Consider the following 18,461-nt stretch of genomic DNA (forward strand, 5'->3'; position numbering starts at 1 on the left):
CTGAAATCAGTTTTGCCCAAGAATTTCCTTGTATTTTGCCCCATCCATCTTCACTTTGACTCAGACTACTTTCCCTGTCCCTGCTGCTGAAAAAAATCCCCACATGATGCTGCCATAACTATTTTTCACTGTGGGGGTGGCCACAGCACCCTCCTCCATACATTTGGTAAGTCTCCAACATGTCTTTTGCCAAACTCAAAATGAGCCTTACAATATTGGTGTGTACGTAAAGGCTTTTTCTGCCCATTCTTAACTAAATGCCACTTGTATGGACTGTCCGGCTTATTGTGGTTGTGTGGACAGATACTCTAGTCTTTGCTTGGGAACTCTGCAAGGGTTACCTTTGGTCTTTGTGCTGCCTCACTGATTACTGCCATCCTTGCCTGGGATGAGAATTTAGAGTATGGCCCTCTCTTGGCAGGTTTGTTGTGGTACCATGTTCTTTCTATTTGATGGTGATGTATTTGATGGTGTTATGGAGAATCATGAGAGACTTAGAGATATTTTCTTTAATGCTACCATGACTTGTACTTCTCAACTAATTTGTCACTGACTTATTTGGAGATCCCCTTGGTCTTCATGCTGTTGTTTGATTATAGGTGCTTCTTGCTTAATGGTATTTCAGCCTCTGTGGCATTTCAGAAAAGGAGTGCACGTAGTGACAGACCATATGACACTTAGATTACACACAGGGGGACTTCCTTTCACTATGCATATGACTTATGAAAATAATTGCTTGCACCAGAAATGTTAGGGGTTTCATATAAAAAGGGTTGAATATATATGCACATGCCAATTTTTAGTTATTTCATTCCATAAATATAATTTCTGTCTATATTTTTCTCACTTCACTAACTTAGACTATTTAGTGTTGATGCATCACACACAAATCAGAGTACAAAAATAGTGAAACACAGGTTGTAATGTAACAAAATAAGTAAATCTTTAAGGGGGAGAATACTTTTGAAAACCAGTATAGAAAAATTCCATTCTAGAAAAATATGCTGAGCTCGGTTGTCTAACCAACTTTGAATGAAGCAGAAGCAAAATGTACACTTGGCTGCCTCTACTTTTCCATTTTACTGATTGGTGGAGGGTTAATGTGTGTTATGTGCTGCGATTGCAGTAGTTTTCTTATATTAATATCTGTTACCTATTCATAAGTTATCAAATTTATCAGCTTTCTTTGTGCATTGCCTCCATCCTCCTCTGTGTTTGCACTACTTTCCACATGCACAGAAGCATTCATCCATAATTTACCCTATGTTAGATGCCACAGTGGTTAGACAACTATGTTACAATTCTACTTGCTCGGACAAAGAATACAGTATGCCCAATGTCATTAACACTTACATGACTATGGCATGATTATAATATGAAAAAATAAATCACGTGTACAAATATTAATTATTTTTAGGTAACTAAAGCTTAATTAAACACAATTATAAGGATGTCATTTGTAATAGATATCAATATTCTTTAACATTAATTTTGTCAAAATTGACAGCACAAAATTTAGTTGGCCGGGTAGCTATAGCTAATTTATTAATTACCTACAGATTGACTTAATGAACGAGAAAGTAAAAACAGATGTTCCTCGAAAAGAAAAGCTCCACTGTAGATTCTTTGTTGCTAAGCAATATCAACTTCTTTACAAATGTTGTTGAGAAAATCTAAATAGCTTTGTGCTAGCTGCCTTTTCTCACTTAATTATTAATTTCAGAATTGTAAACATAAATTAAATTTAGACATCAGCCAAAAAATACAATTTACTTACATTATATTACATAAACACCCCTGGGTCTATTTTTAATTAGCTTAACATCTTGTACAGAGCTCCTACAATTAAATTGTTATTCGATATAATACTATACATTTTTAGAATCAATTGACACTGTTAAGTACAACTACCACTGTCACCTCATCGTTTTTGTTAACATTTCATTTAAATGTTTTATAGACACTGAGAAAATTATACCTTTAGGCTATGTGCGCACGTTGCGGATTTGTTTGTATAACATTCTGGGCGGTTTCTGGCTCTCTTGGAAGAAAATGCAGTTGAAAATCCATGTAGCATTTATGCAGATTTGATGCATTTTTTATGCGGATTTGATGCAGATTTTCATGCAGATTTTCTTGCATTTTTGTAAATCCATAGAGTTAAATAAAGATATAGTATTAAAAAAAAAAATTGTGATGTAATTTCCTTGTTCAACCTCTTTAGCTAGATACCCTCATTAATATTAAATAAAGACACACACCAACTTATGTAGGGTATTAAGGGTATATTCCCACGGTCAGTAATTGGCAGCGTTTTGGATGCAGCACATGTCTGCTCCTTCCAAAGTGCTGCTCGCTTGTGAACGCATATAGAATAAATATCAATTACACACTCCTTTTGAATGCAAACATTAAACATTAAAGTTCAAGACATAAGAGCAACCTTTGAGTGTTAACGCGTTTCGGCCAAACAGGCCTTTTTCATGACAGTTGCTAAAAAATGAAATACAAATAAAACATAACATAAGCATATACGATGGTGTAGCATGTATTTGTGGTACATCTACATGTGCTTGATTTATATACATATATACAATACAACAAGATAATACCACGGCAAGTGTCTAAATGTTATTTGCTTAATTATATACATATCTCAGAGTATCGATCAGCGACCAAAATGTACTGTAATATGGTCACCCTTTATTATGTTTGAGCAAGAGGGGCAATTTAGACAGGGGAAGGTTCCCTTTCTCTGTATTTCAAGAAATGTCCGTCTAGGTTGTCTGTTAGAGCTGCCTATATCTGCTCTGACCACTGTATCTTTTATGTTACATGGTCTGCGTTTGCACATAAGTGGGGGGGGCTTTAAAAGCATCAATTTCTGAGTAAGCTCTATGTATTAGTGGCCAATGTCGTTTGATGATGTTCTATATCTTCGGCATGGTAGGATGGTGATCATGTACAAGCGGAATCCTTTCTGATTTGATTAAGGAAACATGTTCTTCAGGTGGATTAAGGATTCTTTCAGTTTCCTCATTCAAAAGTTTCTGGGGGTAATTACGTGCTTGGAATTTTTCACCCATTTCCTGTATCCTTAAAAGAAGGGTTTATTTTAATGACATGATTCTTGCAACTCTTTAATAATTGGGACTCAAGCAGGCTGTTTTTTGTAGAAAGGGGGTGGCATCTACTATATAATAGCAGTCCATTATGGTCTGTCAGTTTTTGGTAGATATCGGAACCCGGTGTGTTATCAGGTTTTTTGAAAATCTTGGTGTCCAAAAAATTAACATCATGTAGGCTGTGGTTCATGGTAAATTTAAGTTCAGTTCCAATTGAGTTAATGTCAGTAAAGAAACTTTCTAAGGTTGTCCGATCGCCATCCCAGATACAGAATACATCATCAATGTATCTGAGCCATAGGATAGTGTGTTGGCAAAATAACTGGTTTGTGTAAACATGGTCAATTTCAAATTGGTTCATGTAAAGATTAGCAAAGGTCAGTGCCATGTTTTATCCCATGGTGGTCCATCACATTTGAACGTATAAGTCATGGAATAAAAAATAATTTTCACTGAGAGCGATTTCTAATAGGTATTTGCACCACAGAATGGAGTTGAAAGGTAAATCAGTTTCAGTCTTTAAGACTGCCGAGAGGCCCTTGTTGTCATCTATGAATGTATACCAGCTATTCACATCAAGAGTAAGTAGTATACTATTTGGGGGTATATCCCCCAAAGAATGGATTTTGTTAAGGAAGTCGTTAGTGTCTAAAATAAAGGATTTTGTCCTTTTGGCTAGGGAGTGTTAAGATCTTTTCCACGTAAATGGGCAATGGGGACAGAATAGAATCTGAAGAGGCCACAATTGGACATCCAGGGAGGGTTCTCTAAGCATTTGTGGATTTTTGGGAGAACATAAATTACGGGTGTGATTGGATTTAATTTGGTTAAGAATGTCACTGTTTTTATCAATGGTACCATTCTGTAGGTATGTGGAGAGAATAGTCTGTATTTTAGCCTGTATATTATGAATAGGATCCTGTTGATCGTTCAGTAAGTTTCAGTATCTTTTAATTGTTGCTCTGTTTCTTTTGTGCAGTACGTGGTGGTCATGCTAACTATAGAGCCCCCCTTGTGTTCTGGCTTTATTGTCAGATTTTTGCAGTGCTTTTGAATGCAGGGGATTTTGCACGTGTTCATTGTAGCGTGTGGAATCACCATGTCCAATACATTGTACAGGTGATATTTATCTTATGGAGACTGAGTGTCTCCGCAAGACAAATAGACATAATACAGTCTAGAGAGAGGCGCCACATGTCCATCTCTGCAGGGAAACCGGAGGCGTCCGTGCACGCATAGTGAAGATGAGATTTCATGAAATCCCAAACACTAGGCTGTAACATCTGGCCACTGCAGGAGCCAATCAACATGCAGGGATTGTCTGCCATGCACTTTAATGCCGCAGCCATCTTTGTTGTGGTATTACAGTGATTGGCTGGCCGCACAGCATCATCAGGTCTATAAGAGACCTGGCGCCACTTGGCTAGGCACAGTCACCTCCGGAATCAGACAGTGTAGGGAGAGCTGCTGCTGAGATAGGGTAAGATTAGTGCTTTTATTAGTTAGTGTGAGTATACTATCAGTGAATCCACATATCCAGCTAAACCAACAGTCCTTCTAAGGACTAATTACGGGGTTTATAGATTGCAGTGCTAGGTAGGCAGGGAGGTGTATGTGGATATATATATGCATCAGTGCAAGGCATGCAGGCACTGTATGTGGCTATATAGATATCATTGCTTACATCAAGAGGGTCCATTACTGTCTGCTGCTACTGCCTAATACATATATACCTAGCTCCAGGTTTCAGTGGCTAGGAAGAAATTTGTTTTGCACCTTAATCTTGATTATTTTATTGCAAAGCAATCCAGATCCATTTGCTTGTTGACAATGCAGACTACAGCCAGATAATTTTAATACTACAGTGTGAAAATCCAGCAATTTTAAATGTCTTTGCCCGGCCCAGGCATCACATCTGAGTGCGCAGAAAATTCTGGCATTTTTTTGTGGTAGTGTAGTAGTTTTTTGATAGTCATATAAAAATTTTTGACACCATTTTGCTGACCAAAAAAATATTTATCTGCCCTAAAAATATTTAACTGCTCAAAAAATATTTATGAATATCAAAATTTCCAGATTCATCTTAGTGACTACAATCAGTCACAAACAATACTATACACTCCCATATGATGCTAATATAAGAATCAGGAGACCAATTGGAAGCTTGTTTAGAAAATTATAAACGCAAACTTTATTAACAACAATGACATATTAAAACAACAGGCAACCGTCACGTAATGACAGTGCCATATACACACAAATTGCAAAAAGACACCAGACACATGGGTCTACCTCACTGAAATAATGTCTAATGAGGAAAAATGCTCAATACATAGTGCAGGTGCAGGTAACACATATATATATATATATATATATATATATATATATATATATATATATATATATATATATATATATATATATTCAGGCAATATGCCCTAGCAGTATTGATCCCATGAGAGGTAATCCATGGATGTAAAGTGCAAATAACACATGTATATATATGTTCAGGCAATGTGCCCTAGCAGCATTAATCCCATGAGAAGTAACCCATGGGTGTGAAGTATCTCTGGGCAGGGGACTAAGCCTGTACTAAGTACCCCATGTCACATGCCTGAGCTATCAAAAAATAAATAAATAAAAAGATAGCATGCCTCACCAGGGTGTCGGTAGACCGTTGAACGTACCCCGACGCGCGTTTCGCCGCTGTTCGCCTTGCTTTTTCAAGGGGAGTGTAGTTTTTGCCACCTATAGAGCCTTTAAATACTTTAAAATCCAATCACCTGACCGGTCACATAGTACTAGCAGCTGTGAACAAGCGGCGCGTGAGCGCACCACCGTCCAGATCCACCCACCCCCGCCCAGACCTATCCAGCACCGGGGCCACACGGGTACCGATTGGTCCCGTCCATACCAGATGCAGGAAGTTGCCGGAGGGAGAAGGGCAGAGCCGCGAAGACGGTGCGCGCACGCGCACCACAGCCACAATCAAACAAGGTCCATCCCGCAGAAAGGAGGGGAGAAGGGCCGGAGCCATAGGAATAACGCGCGCACGCGCACCACCAACATAGTCACGTGGAATCTGTCTCCGTCCCACATGTCAATCAGAGGAGGGGCGGTACCAAAAAAAAAATGTCCATCAATAAGAAAATGTTCTCCCAAATATGTGGTAACACTTCACGGCACTGGGCACATGTCATCCGCCCAGATTCCTGGTGTGATCCGTAATTTGATTCACAGAATAACAGGACGTCTTCATATATATGTACAGCATAAGAGTGGGTATCACAGTTCTTCCAAGCAGCCGCGTATTTCATCTCACAAAGCCTTATCCGCTTGATAATATATATCTCCCACATGCGAGAGAAAGGGAGGATGGGCCACGTAGACCGGACAAGCGTACATAATAAACCTAAATACAAACATATAAGCATTAAAAACAACATATGTACAATAAAATACAGGGATGGGGAAACGGGAAAGAAAAAAGGCAGGTAAGAAAAGAAGGGGAAGGGAACGCAAGCTAAACCGCGCCATACTTATATGGCATTTACAAATAGACCCCAAAATTAAGGGATTCATTCAGCCCAGCGGGTTTCATAGTCCCACGTGTCACTATCCACTTTAATTCTCGTTGCGCTAATAGTTTTTTTATATTGCCACCCCTAATACCCATATAACATCAATAGCTCTTACTTTGAAGTCCTTGGGATCACAATTATGCACCAAACGGAAGTGTTTAGGGATAGTTTTGAGGGTTGATACATCTTCCACTGTTCTAGCTGCTGCAATATCCCTCACGTGTTCTCTGACACGTACCCTCAATTCGCGCGACGTGAGTCCCACATATATGAGGGGGCAGCTACATGTCGCATAATAGATTACGTTCCTAGTACCACAGGAAATATATTCCCGAATGTGGTATATTTTTTGATCCACCGAACTAAATATAGATGTTTGGTACATATTGGCACATGCCAGACAATGGCCGCATTTAAAGAAACCCTTTCTGGGTTGTCTTGCACCAAAGAAATTTGGGGTGGGTGCCACATAATGACTTTTAACAAGTAAATCGCTGAGATTTCTCGAGCGACGAGGAGTTATAAGAGGTCTATCAGTAAGGAAGGGTCTCAGGGAGGGCTCAGCACCAAGGATAGGCCAATATTTATTTAGGATATTACGCATATTGTCCCACTCGTGGTTATACGCCGAAATAAAGCGTATATTCTCATCTTTTTTCTCAGTTTTTCTCTTTTGGTACAGTAATGAGTCCCGAGACACCGATTTAGCTCTATTATACCCGTTTTTAATAGATCTTTGGCTATAGCCACGTTGTTGGAATCTATTTTTCAAATCCGTGGCTTGCTTCTCAAATTTTTGATCCGTTGAGCAGATCCGCCTCACCCTTAGGAACTGTCCAACCGGGACGGCCCTAACTGTGGAATGGCTATGTGCAGTTGTTGCATGTATTAAGGAGTTAACTGATGTTTCTTTCCGAAAGACATCAGTCTGAATAGTGGAGGATGAGTCCACTCCCAGACTGATGTCCAAAAAATCCATTTGAACTGCATCATATCTATATGTCAATTTAATGTTGTAGATATTATCATTGAGCATAGCCATGAACTCATCCAGCTGCTGCACTGTCCTCCGCCAAAAAAATAAAACATCATCAATATAGCGTAACCAGCACATGGTCAGCGGCCCCCGCCCCGGAATCGCCAAACACCAACCTCTCCCAGTAACCTAGAAAGAGGTTGGCGTACGCAGGGGCACAGGCCGCACCCATGGCTGCGCCACGCTTCTGATGATAAAACTGGTCTTTAAAAGTAAAAAAATTATGCGTGAGAACAAAGTGCAGCAGCTCAAGGATGAGTTCACACAGCGGGCCGTCCAGGTTGGAGGCCCCCAGGAAGAAGCGGACCGCCCGGATACCATCCTCGTGACTAATACAAGTGTATAACGTTTCCACATCTGCAGTCACCAGGATGGTTTCTTTATCAACAAGGAGGCCGTCAACCCTCGCACGGACGTCCGTCGTATCCCTAACATGGGAAGGTAATGTCTCTACAATAGTTTTTAAATAGAAATCGATAAATTTACAAATTGGATCGCAGAGTCCATCTATCCCTGACACGATCGGATGTCCTGGTGGGTTGACGGCATCCTTGTGTATTTTGGGAAGCAAATAAAGCGTCAGTGCCTTTGGGAACTGTACTGTCAGTCCATCAAGAACTTTTTTATTTATTACACCTGAATCAAATGCTCTAATTAGAATTTTTTGGAGCTGTGCAGAGAAGGACACCACCGGATTGTATCCCAATTTTGTATATACCTGACCATCACGTAATTGTCTGAACGCTTCACGTTCATATTTGATTATTGGCCAGACCACGATGTTCCCTCCCTTTATCAGTCCAAAAAAGATTTAGCTGCCAAAAAAAATTTAGCTGGCCAAAAAATATTTAGCTTGGAAAAAAATATTTAGCTGCCCCAAAAAATATTTATCTGGCAAAAAAAATGTAGCTGCTCAAAATATACTTAGCTATAGTTCATATATTGTTTTGTCGGCCACACTCATACACGTGACATAGCCAACTTGTTGACACTATTCTGGTGGGCAAAAAAAAAATCCAGGCCACACATGTAACAGTGTGTTATCTCGGTCAGAAGCCTGATCTATCTGTGGCCTACAAATTGTGGCATTTCAGACCTACATTCTCCTTTTTTGCCTGTGTCTTACTGTAATTCTATACAGTATTTTTTTGTAAAAAAACCAAACATACCGGCCACACATTGAACAGTGTGGTATCTCCATCAGATGCCTGATCTATCTGTAGGCTACAAATTGTGGCATTTCAGGGCTACATTCCCCTTTTTTGCTGTGTCTTACTCTAGTTTGATAGACTACTTTGGGGTAAAAAAATTAACATTACAGGCCACATAGTGAACAGTCTGGTATCTCCATCAAATGCCAGATCTATCTGTGGCCTAAAAATTGTGGCATTTCAGGCTTACATTCTCCTTTTTTTCCTGTGTCTTACTGTAATTCTATACAGTATTTTTTGGTTAAAAAAATAAACATACAGGACACATATTGAACAGTATGGTATCTCCGTCAAACGCCAAATCTATCTGTGGCCTAAAAATTGTGGCATTTCAGGCTTACATTCTCCTTTTTTTCCTGTGTCTTACCTTAATTCTATACAGTATTTTTTGGTAAAAAAAATAAACATACAGGACACCAGAGTTGAGCGACTTTTACTTTTTTCGGATCGAGTCAGGTTTCATGAAACCAAAAAGTCGGGTCGGTTGAAATCGGCCAATTATTGCAAAAAGTCGGGGACCGACTGAAATATGAAACCCAATGCAAGTCAATGGGGAATCAAAGTCGGCAGTGAGTGGAGGACGGGAAAACACCTACAGTGCCCGTTTTAATGCCAAAAACATCAGTTCTTATTACTTAAGCTTGTCAATCTTAATTTACTTTATAATAACAGTTAGGCATTAAAAACTGGGGGTCATTTGGCTAAAGTTGTGGGAGGGTAGGGCTGGCTCAAGATTTTCGTGGGCCCAGGAAATACGAATACGTCACGGCGGTGGAGCAGGGAGAGGTAAGTATTTCAAATTTGCAAGTGCTGTGATCCTGAGCAAGCAGGGGGGCCCACTCTTTGGCACTGGCACAGGGCCCCTCATAGTACGGCGGTGTGCTTGATGGCGGGTGACGCCTCCCACTGGCAGAGACACTTTTGCGTACTATGAAGGGCCCTGTGCCAGTGACGTCACCAACGAGTATGCCCCCCACCTGATGAAGGAACCAGCACTTTCATCTGCACCTTCCTCTTTGTCCCGTGTAAGGTGGTATAGTATGCGGAAAGGGGAACCTGACTTTCAGCAGGGTCAGATTCTGACTGTGTAGAGTGCAAGGGGAATGTAGTGGTCTGGGTCAATGTACCAGCAGACTCATCTAGCAGTGGCTGGGCAATGAGCAGGATGAGTAAGAAACACAGATATAGGCCCAAATAATAAAGTAGGCTAAATGCAGTTCAAATGTTGTAACAGGAATAAACAGGCGGCATTGCTTTGTTCAGTGGAGGAAAACTGTAATGAGTGGCAGACACAGTTAGTAGGCCCAAATAATAAAGTAGGCTAAATGCAGTTCAAATGAGGTAACAGGAATAAACAGGCGGCATTGCTTTGTTCAGTGGATAAAAACTGTAATGAGTGGCAGATACAGTTTGTAGGCCCAAATAATAAAGTAGGCTAAATGCAGTTCAAATGTGGTAACAGGACTAAACAGGCGACATTGCTTTGTTCAGTGGAGAAAAACTGTAATGAGTGGCAGACACAGTTAGTAGGCCAAAATAAAAAAAGTAGCTTAAATGCAGTTCAAATGTGGTAACAGGACTAAACAGGCGGCATTGCTTTGTGTTGTGATTTTGCTTTTTGCTCCCTCTAGTGGTCATTAGTGATTTGACTCTGGAGCGTCTGTCTTTTCCTATATCCTCACCTGGGCCGTTAGTTCAGGGGCGTTGCTATATAAGCTCCCTGGACCTTCAGTTCAATGCCTGGCATCGTTGAAATCAGAGCTATCTGTTGTGCTCTTGTCCTCTGATCCTGGTTCCTGTTTTTCAAGCTAAGTCTGCTTCTTTGCTTTTTGCTTTTGTTTTGTTTGGTATTTTTGTCCAGCTTGTTCCTATCTGTATCCTGACCTTTGCTGGAAGCTCTAGGGGGCTGGTGTTCTCCCCCCGGACCGTTAGACGGTTCGGGGGTTCTTGAATCTCCAGCGTGGATTTTTATAGGGTTTTTGTTGACCAGATAAGTTATCTTGCTATATTCTGCTATTAGTAAGCTGGCCTCTCTTTGCTGAACCTGGTTCATTTCTGTGTTTGTCATTTCCTCTTACCTCACCGTTATTATTTGTGGGGGGCTTGTATCTTGCTTTGGGGTCCCTTTCTCTGGAGGCAAGAGAGGTCTTTGTTTTCTTCTCCTAGGGGTAGTTAGATTCTCCGGCTGGCGCGAGTCATCTAGCGATCACCGTAGGCATGATCCCCGGCTACTTCTAGTGTTGGCGTTAGGAGTAGCTATTTGGTCAACCCAGTTACCACAGCCCTATGAGCTGGATTTTTGTATCTTGCAGACTTACACGTTCCTCTGAGACCCTGTCCACTGGGGTCATAACAGTATGCCAGGCCAGTATTAAATGTTTAATGCATTGCAGAAGTGGGATTATAAGAAAGAAAATTTTGAGTTTTTTTTTCCCTCTCTCATTTTTTTTTTTCTTTTCCCCTTTACCTCAGAGTGGCTTAAGCTTGCTGCAGACATGAATGTCCAGACCTTGATTACAAGTGTGGACCAGCTTGCCGCTCGTGTGCAGGGTATACAAGATTATGTTACCAGAAATCCTAGGTGGTCTGAACCCAAGATTCCGATTCCTGAACTGTTTTCAGGAGACCGAATTAAGTTTAGGAATTTCAGGAATAATTGTAAATTATTTTTGTCCCTGAAACCTTGTTCGTCTGGAGACTCTGCTCAACAAGTAAAAATTGTTATTTCATTCTTACGGGGTGACCCTCAGGATTGGGCTTTTTCGTTGGCGCCAGGAGATCTGGCATTGGCTGATATTGATGCGTTTTTTCTGGTGCTCGGTTTACTTTATGAGGAACCCAATCTTGAGATTCAGGCAGAGAAAGCCTTGCTGGCTATGTCTCAGGGCCAGGACGAGGCTGAGGTGTATTGCCAAAAATTTCGGAAATGGTCCGTGCTGACACATTGGAACGAGTGTGCACTGGCCGCTAATTTTAGAAATGGCCTTTCTGAGGCCATTAAGAATGTTATGGTGGGTTTTCCCATTCCCACAGGTCTGAATGATACCATGTCCCTGGCTATTCAAATTGACCGGCGGTTGCGGGAGCGCAAAACCGCAAATTCCCTCATGTTGTTGTCTGAACAGACACCTGATGTGATGCAATGTGATAGAAAAACCGCAAATTCCCTCACGGTGTTGTCTGAACGGACACCTGATTTGATGCAATGTGATAGAATCCTGACTAGAAATGAGAGGAAAATTCATAGACACCGGAATGGCTTGTGCTACTACTGTGGTGATTCTACACATGTTATCTCAGCATGCTCTAAACGTATATCTAAGGTTGTTAGTCCTGTCACCGTTGGTAATTTGCATCCTAAGTTTATTCTGTCTGTAACTTTGATTTGCTCACTGTCATCTTATCCTGTCATGGCGTTTGAAGATTCGGGTGCTGCCCTGAGTCTTATGGATCTCTCATTTGCTAAGCGCTGTGGTTTTATTCTTGAACCATTAGAAAATCCTATCCCTCTTAGGGGTATTGATGCTACGCCATTGGCAGAAAATAAGCCGCAGTATTGGACACAGGTTACCATGTGCATGACTCCTGAACACCGCGAGGTGATACGTTTTCTCGTTCTACATAAAATGCATGATTTGGTTGTTTTGGGGCTGCCATGGTTACAGACTCATAATCCAGTCCTTGACTGGAAGGCTATGTCAGTGTCTAGTTGGGGCTGTCGTGGTATTCATGAGGATTCCCTGCCTGTGTCTATTGCTTCTTCTACGCCTTCGGAAGTTCCGGAGTACTTGTCTGATTATCAGGATGTCTTTAGCGAGTCCAGGTCCAGTGCATTGCCTCCTCATAGGGAATGTGACTGTGCAATAGATTTGATTCCAGGCAGTAAATTTCCTAAGGGAAGACTGTTTAATCTGTCGATACCTGAACATACCGCTATGCGTTCATATATCAAGGAGTCCCTGGAGAAAGGACACATCCGTATGTCTTCTTCCCCTCTTGGTGCGGGATTCTTTTTTGTGGCTAAAAAGGACGGATCTTTGAGGCCTTGTATTGACTATCGGCTTTTAAATAAGATCACTGTCAAATTTCAGTATCCTTTGCCGCTGTTGTCTGACTTGTTTGCCCGGATTAAAGGTGCCAAGTGGTTTACCAAGATAGACCTTCGTGGTGTGTACAACCTTGTGCGCATTAAGCAAGGGGATGAATGGAAAACCGCATTCAATACGCCCGAAGGTCATTTTGAGTACTTGGTGATGCCTTTTGGGCTCTCTAATGCCCCTTCAGTTTTTCAGTCCTTTATGCATGACATTTTCCGGAACTATCTGGATAAATTTCTGATCGTTTATCTGGATGATATTCTGTTTTTTTCTGATAATTGGGACTCGCATGTGGAGCAGGTCAGGATGGTCTTTAAAATTTTGCGTGAAAATTCTTTGTTTGTCAAGGGCTCAAAGTGTCTTTTTGGTGTACAGAAGGTTTCCTTTTTGGGGTTCATTTTTTCCCCTTCTGCTGTGGAGATGGACCCAGTCAAGGTCCGAGCTATTCTTGATTGGACTCAGCCCTCGTCAGTTAAGAGTCTTCAGAAGTTCTTGGGTTTCGCTAACTTCTACCGTCGTTTTATCGCTAACTTTTCTAGCATTGTGAAACCTTTGACGGATATGACCAAGAAGGGCTCCGATGTGGTTAATTGGGCTCCTGCTGCCGTGGAGGCTTTCCAAGAGTTGAAACGTCGGTTTACTTCGGCGCCTGTTTTGTGCCAGCCTGATGTCTCGCTTCCCTTTCAAGTTGAGGTGGATGCTTCAGAGATTGGAGCAGGGGCCGTTTTGTCGCAGAGAGGCCCTGGTTGCTCTGTTATGAGACCTTGCGCCTTTTTCTCTAGGAAGTTTTCACCTGCGGAGCGAAATTATGATGTGGGCAATCGGGAGTTGTTGGCCATGAAATGGGCATTTGAGGAGTGGCGTCATTGGCTCGAGGGTGCTAAGCATCGTGTGGTGGTCTTGACTGATCACAAAAATCTGATGTATCTCGAGTCTGCTAAACGCCTGAATCCTAGACAGGCCCGCTGGTCATTGTTTTTCTCCCGATTTGACTTTGTTGTCTCGTATTTACCAGGTTCAAAGAATGTGAAGGCCGATGCTCTTTCCAGGAGCTTTGTGCCTGATGCTCCTGGAGTCGCTGAACCTGTTGGTATTCTTAAGGATGGTATTATCTTGTCAGCTATTTCTCCTGATCTGCGACGTGTGTTGCAGAGATTTCAGGCTGATAGGCCTGATTCTTGTCCACCTGACAGACTGTTTGTGCCTGATAAGTGGACCAGCAGAGTCATTTCCGAGGTTCATTCCTCGGTGTTGGCAGGTCACCCAGGAATTTTTGGCACCAGAGATCTGGTGGCCAGATCCTTTTGGTGGCCTTCCTTGTCTAGGGATGTGCGGTCATTTGTACAGTCCTGTGGGATTTGTGCTCGAGCTAAGCCTTGCTGTTCTCGTGCCAGCGGGTTGCTCTTGCCCTTGCCTGTCCCTAAGAGACCTTGGACACATATCTCCATGGATTTCATTTCTGATCTTCCGGTGTCTCAGGGCATGTCTGTTATCTGGGTGATATGTGATCGCTTCTCCAAGATGGTCCATTTGGTTCCTTTGCCTAAACTGCCTTCCTCTTCCGATCTGGTTCCTGTGTTTTTCCAGAACGTGGTTCGTTTGCACGGCATCCCTGAGAATATTGTGTCAGACAGAGGATCCCAGTTCGTTTCCAGATTCTGGCGATCCTTTTGTAGTAGGATGGGCATTGACTTGTCGTTTTCGTCTGCTTTCCATTCTCAGACTAATGGACAGACGGAGCGAACTAATCAGACTTTGGAGGCTTATTTGAGGTGTTTTGTCTCTGCTGATCAGGACGATTGGGTGACCTTCTTGCCGTTAGCTGAGTTTGCCCTTAATAATCGGGCTAGTTCCGCCACCTTGGTTTCGCCGTTTTTCTGCAACTCTGGTTTCCACCCTCGTTTTTCTTTGGGTCATGTGGAACCTTCTGACTGCCCTGGGGTGGATTCTGTGGTGGATAGGTTGCAGCGGATCTGGAATCTTGTGGTGGACAACTTGAAGTTGTCACAGGAGAGAGCTCAGCGCTTTGCCAACCGCCGCCGCGGTGTGGGTCCCCGACTACGTGTTGGGGATTTGGTGTGGCTTTCTTCCCGCTTTGTTCCTATGAAGGTTTCCTCTCCCAAATTTAAACCTCGTTTTATTGGTCCTTACAAGATATTGGAAATTCTTAATCCTGTATCCTTTCGCCTGGATCTACCTGTGTCGTTTGCTATCCACAACATGTTTCATAGGTCCTTGTTGCGGCGGTACGTTGTGCCTGTGGTTCCTTCTGCTGAGCCTCCTGCTCCGGTGTTGGTTGAGGGCGAGTTGGAGTACGTGGTGGATAAGATCTTGGATTCTCGTCTCTCCAGGCGGAGGCTTCAGTACCTGGTCAAGTGGAAGGGCTATGGTCAGGAAGATAATTCCTGGGTGGTCGCCTCTGATGTTCATGCGGCCGATTTAGTTCGTGCCTTTCACGCCGCTCATCCTGATCGCCCTGGTGGTCGTGGTGAGGGTTCGGTGACCCCTCACTAAGGGGGGGGTACTGTTGTGATTTTGCTTTTTGCTCCCTCTAGTGGTCATTAGTGATTTGACTCTGGAGCGTCTGTCTTTTCCTATATCCTCACCTGGGCCGTTAGTTCAGGGGCGTTGCTATATAAGCTCCCTGGACCTTCAGTTCAATGCCTGGCATCGTTGAAATCAGAGCTATCTGTTGTGCTCTTGTCCTCTGATCCTGGTTCCTGTTTTTCAAGCTAAGTCTGCTTCTTTGCTTTTTGCTTTTGTTTTGTTTGGTATTTTTGTCCAGCTTGTTCCTATCTGTATCCTGACCTTTGCTGGAAGCTCTAGGGGGCTGGTGTTCTCCCCCCGGACCGTTAGACGGTTCGGGGGTTCTTGAATCTCCAGCGTGGATTTTTATAGGGTTTTTGTTGACCAGATAAGTTATCTTGCTATATTCTGCTATTAGTAAGCTGGCCTCTCTTTGCTGAACCTGGTTCATTTCTGTGTTTGTCATTTCCTCTTACCTCACCGTTATTATTTGTGGGGGGCTTGTATCTTGCTTTGGGGTCCCTTTCTCTGGAGGCAAGAGAGGTCTTTGTTTTCTTCTCCTAGGGGTAGTTAGATTCTCCGGCTGGCGCGAGTCATCTAGCGATCACCGTAGGCATGATCCCCGGCTACTTCTAGTGTTGGCGTTAGGAGTAGCTATTTGGTCAACCCAGTTACCACAGCCCTATGAGCTGGATTTTTGTATCTTGCAGACTTACACGTTCCTCTGAGACCCTGTCCACTGGGGTCATAACAGCTTTGTTCAGTGGAGAAAAACTGTAATGAGTGGCAGACACAGTTAATAGGCCCAAATAATAAAGTAGGCTAAATGCAGTTCAAATGTGGTAACAGGACTAAACAGGCGGCATTGCTTTGTTTAGTGGAGGAAAACTGTAATGAGTGGCAGACACAGTTAGTAGGATCAAATAATAAAGTAGGCTAAATGCAGTTCAAATGTGATAACAGGACTAAACAGGCGGCATTGCTTTGTTCAGTGGAGGAAAACTGTAATGAGTGGCAGACACAGTTAGTAGGCCCAAATAATAAAGTGGGCTAAATGTCTGCCAAAAAATTGTTCATAAATAAACAGGTGGCATAGCTAGGTACAGGGGTGGGCTCCTCTGCTGAGTAGCAGACAGTGGTAGTAGGCGCAAAGTATTAACTGGTCTAAATGGAGGCCAGGGCCCCTGTATATTTTAACTATCATCTATCATTTCAACAAATTTGTATTTGCAGTGCCATTGAAGGATTTAACAGCACAGACTACACAGTGGTGGAACAGGGAGAGGTAAGTATTGCAAGTGGTAGAGCAGTGTTCGAGCTGGGGGGAACACTCTCTCGTGGGTGGCGGTACTGGCACAGGGCCCCTCATATTACGACGGTGTGTCAGAGACACTTCATTGTACTATGAGGGACCCTGTGCCAGTGCTATCGCCCAAGAGTGGGCACACCCACCTGTCCAGGCTAACACCACTCCCACGGGTGCTTGCGCCAGGAGGTGACCACGGCCCTGTGTGGGGAGTCAGCCCATTTAGGGTGGTATAAAAATGGCCTATGGTGGACATTCAGCAGCTGCAAATGGAGGAATTGGAGAAGTCAGTAAGAGGAGGCCAAAAGCAAGATATTTTTCAGGCAAGCTATGTGTCAGCAAGGGAAGGTGGAGCCAAATAATTTGAAATCCATGATTGGTTCATTTTAATGAAGGTTAGATCATCAACATTCTGGGTAGCCAGACGTGTCCTTTTTTCGGTCAGTATTGAACCAGCAGCACTGAATACTCTTTCTGATAGCAAAATAGCAGCAGGGCAAGCGAGCTCCTGTAATGCATATTCTGCCAATTCAGGCCAGGTGTCTATTTTAGATGCCCAGTAATCAAAGGGGAATGACCTGTGAGGGAGAACATCGATAAGGGAGGAAAAGTAGTTCGTAACCCTACTGAACAAATGCTGTCTCCTGTCACTTTGAATCGATGCAGCAGTACCTGTCGTGTCAGCGGTCATTGCGAAATCACTCCACAACCTGGTCATAAAACCCCTCTGTCCAACGCCACTTCAGATTTGTGCACCTCTAACACCTCTGCCATGTTGCCCCCTACGGCTCGTGTGAGAACCATCACCGCCGCTGTGTGCTGGGAATGCCTGAACCAAACGGTCTACAAGAGTTGCTTGTTTGGTAGCCAATATTTGCTCAAGGTTCTCATGTGGCATGACATTTTGTAATTTTCCTTTATATCGTGGATCCAGGAGGCAGGCCAACCAGTAATCGTCATCGGTCATCATTTTGATAATGCAGGGGTCCCTTTTTTAGGATACGCAAGGCATACTCAGCCATGTGGGCCAATGTTCCAGGTGTCAATTCACTGCTTGTGCTGGGTTGAGGAGCACTTTCTTGCAAATCAACATCACTTGCATCCTGCAAAAACCCTGTACCTGACCTTGCAACGCCACCAGTTTCTATTGCCCCCTGAGAAGCATCCTCCTCCCAGAAATATTCATCCCCATCATCCGCCTCCTCCTCCTCTTCATCCACCACCTCGTCCAGGAGAGTTCCCTGAGCAGACAATGGCTGACTGTCATCAAGGCTTCCCTCCTCCTCGGCTGCAGATGCCTGCTCCTTAATGTGCGTCAAACTTTGCATCAGCAGATGCATTAGTGGGATACTCATGCTTATGATGGTGTCGTCTGCACTTACCAGCCGTGTGCATTCCTGAAAACACTGAAGGACTTGACAGAGGTCTTGTTGCTTCGACCACTGCACACCAGACAACTCCATGTCTGCCATCCAAGCGCCTGCCCATGTATGTGTATTCTCCCACAAATTAATTACAGCATGCCTCTGTTCGCACAGCATCTGAACCATGTGCAGTGTGGAGTTCCACCTTGTTGCAG

The sequence above is a fragment of the Ranitomeya variabilis genome, chromosome 2 (assembly GCF_051348905.1).
Source record: "Ranitomeya variabilis isolate aRanVar5 chromosome 2, aRanVar5.hap1, whole genome shotgun sequence".
NCBI lineage: Eukaryota > Metazoa > Chordata > Amphibia > Anura > Dendrobatidae > Ranitomeya > Ranitomeya variabilis.